The sequence below is a fragment of the Ictidomys tridecemlineatus genome, chromosome 15, assembly GCF_052094955.1.
Source record: "Ictidomys tridecemlineatus isolate mIctTri1 chromosome 15, mIctTri1.hap1, whole genome shotgun sequence".
Lineage (NCBI taxonomy): Eukaryota > Metazoa > Chordata > Mammalia > Rodentia > Sciuridae > Ictidomys > Ictidomys tridecemlineatus.
In genome coordinates, this window is record NC_135491.1 from 40,826,270 (window position 1) to 40,829,603 (window position 3,334).

General features: G+C 35.0%; 1 non-coding gene across 1 annotated transcript; it reads right to left on the reverse strand.

Annotated features, from left to right (window-relative positions):
- Positions 1–2,907: 2,907 nt before the first annotated feature.
- On the reverse strand, positions 2,908–3,063 carry LOC120888176 (U1 spliceosomal RNA). The gene has a single exon (XR_005731681.2). It is a non-coding gene; the product is annotated as a U1 spliceosomal RNA (small nuclear RNA).
- Between the last annotated feature and the right edge of the window lie 271 nt (positions 3,064–3,334).

The following is a 3,334-nucleotide window of genomic DNA, read 5'->3' on the forward strand; positions in this document are numbered from 1 at the left end:
GTCCAGACCAATGCTTCTGAACGGAGGGCAATTTTCACAATTTTGCCGGGGAAAAAATTTGGAATGATTGGATACCTTTCTGTTTCCACACTGGAAGCAAGAAATTCATACAAGCCTAGTGTCATCGAGAGTAGGGAAGTTGCAAAAGATTCTAAACTACATGGAAGTGTATCCCTAACAAAGAATTGTCCAACTTAAAATTCCTAGAGTCCTGCTATTGAAACATTCTGCTCTAGACTTTATAGGAATTCTTTCCATAATTCTGAATCTCAGGTTCCTCATTTGCACATAAGCTATGACAATCAACATAAGGTACATTGTGAAATGCAGAGTAGTTCCTGTATCTAGGTAAGAGGTTTAACACTCTAGCACGAAACAGGCAAATTTCATGTTTGTCTTGTTTGATTTTTAATGTGATTTTAAAGATCACTTTGATGGAAATGACAAACAGATGGGCTGGTAAAATTTCAAGGTGGGGGGGACAAACAATTAGGCACATGATACAGTCACCTAGGAAATAAATAATGCACATCTGATTCTGGGCCAGTGCAAGAAGAATCAGAACCCTCCTAACATTACTGCTTCACACACACTGATTTAAACTACAAAGGAGTTTATTTTGGAAGGGGGGCGCTTTTCATTTTGTGTGTTTTTCTTTTGCCATTTCATCTATCATTATGAACCTGAGGATAATGCAAATTTAATCTTTCCTCACAAATAACAGTGTTTTCTTTCTTATTTGTAAAAAACATTTTAATCTATGAAATGAATTATATGTTCACAAATCAGACTGTCTGTCATCTTCAGGTAAGCTGTGTGCACGCACACACATAAATCCAATTTGGAGTTGTGAATTATTATTTGAAAGGTGTAGGTTTCACATGAGAAATTTCATCATCTGAAATTGCATTGTCATTGAGGATAATAAGAATTAAATTTAGCTACTGAAAGGAACAAAGACAAATATTGAAAGATGGGAGACTTCTCTAATCCACTGCAGAACTGTTGAGTCTTCTGTGAGATTAAGCTGAGACGCCATTTGCAGAAATCACTAACTGTTTCAGTTTATTAAAAGATTAAGAGTAAATCTATTTGGGTAATGTGTGGTTTGCAAGACAAGAAATTTCTTCAAAATCAATGCTTCTGCTTTTCCATTTCCTCTCAACCCACCGAGAGGTAAATCACGGGAATAGCTCTGATCACACTAAGGGCACATTCTGATCTTCATTAGTGCATGGTCGATGCATGAAATTTTATTTCACATTAAAATCTGGAGAAAGTTTCCCCCAGAATTAAAACCCTCTTCTGTTTGGACATATAAAGCCACAGGGTTTTATAAATCCCCATAATTAATATACAACTGTGCTCCCAACTCTCAAAATAGGGCTTTGGAAATTGCAAATTGAAGCTGCCTGTTTGAAAATTGACAAACTTCGATCTCTCCCTGATTTCTCTTTTTTTTTTCTCCCTCTTTCTGTTGGATTAAGAAGAAGTGAGATGATAAAATGAAGTGTCAGAAAACAGATTACTTTTACATAGTCTTTAATATATACTAACTTCTTTATATACAACACTATATGCCTGAAATGAAAAGTGAATTGTTTCCCAGTGATTTTGTTTATGCAGTTATTAATGAAATTGTTAGTTCCATTTATTTATTTTTCTTTCTGTCAGTAAAGTGTTTTCTCATTATTTATGGAAATCGCTGTACTGGATACATGATGCCCAATTTTCTTTCTAGGAACTCAAGGTCTTGAGGGGAAGTAGGCAAAGGAACATAAACATGCAATAAAAAGTATATGATAAGTAACAGGATTAAAGTAAAAACTTGAAACTAAACAGTAATGAGTGGAGGACTGCAGCCCACCTCATGCTGAGTGTCTTTGAGAAAGGCAGAGGAATGAAATGGCCAGCTTTGAATTGGGTGCAGTAGAAAAATCTGCGATGATTCTGTGACTGGACTCCTTTTATGCTTTAAATAGGGAAGAAGAAAAATTCAAATAGGGCCAGACTTTTCATTCCATTCCTCGAGTTCATATACTTTCATTTCAAGAAGCAACAAGCTGTCAATCAAAAGCAATGATGCTTGAGTGCTTGTCTGTCTGTTGCATGGTGTCATTGACTGTCTTGTTTTAATGGTGATTTCAGGGTAGTCTTGCCTCGCTCTTGTTCCACCATGGCTACATGGTGACCTGTTGGAGGACTGTTCACATTCTGTGAGAGCTCTTTATGTTCAGTGGGGAATATTGTTGACCTGCCAACTTCTAGCTGTCAGCAATCAGCTGCCAGCCATCAGGCCCAAGTTTAATAATTTATTTTCTCAATAAACCACATGTAATTGAATTTTTCCCATATAAAAAGATATTTACATTGTTCCCAGTTTTATTTTTGGCTCTTAATTACAAAGAATGCTGCAGTAAACAGAGAGATAACCCCCCAAAACATATGTATTTGTATTTAATAGAATGTATAGTCTAATTTAAAAAATATATTTTGTATCTTCGTAGACGAAGTAAAGTGAAATTGCAGTTTTTTGTGCATGCGTGCATATATCATCAAAAATGGAACTCATCAGTAATAGGGAAATATATGTTAAAAGTATTAGATGCTGATAAATTTCTATTGCACATGTAAGAACCAATATTTAATACTTAAACTCCTTTCATAATTATAAGACAGCTCATGTCACCTGATATTTGCCCAAATAAGGAATAATGATAATCTTTTTGTTTGCCAGACTAATAGTGTATGTGTATAAAATCATTGTTTTCATTGATTTTCCCATTAGAATTTTTCTTTTTACTGAATTACCTATTCCTTTATCAAAATTTTTACTGATTAGTTTTATTCTTACTAATTTTTATATGATTCTTTTTTACTTTTTTTCTCTTTTTAAAAAAATTTCCCCAGAAAGCGTGAAAGCAGTCCCTCATTACCACAAATTATTCCGAGTTTCTTAACCTTGAGAAACTGCAGGGGTATCCTATCTGGAGAGCAATGGATATGCCTTGCCCAGGGAAAATCATGTTCATGATCATGGTATCTCCCCTGCCAGTTAAGTATATAGTCCTTATAGTTTATTAAACCAAATGAATTATTAGAGCCAGGTGTGGTAGCATGTATCTGTAATCCCAGCAGCTCAGGAGGCTGAGGCAGGAGGATTGCAATTTCAAAGACAGACTCAGCAATTTAGGGAAGCACTAAGCAAGACCTTGTCTCAAAGTAAAAAATAAGAAAAAGGGCTGGGGGGGTGTAACTCAGTGGCCAAGCACCCATGGGTTCAATCCCTTAGTATAATAATAATAATGATAATAATAATAATAATAATAATTAT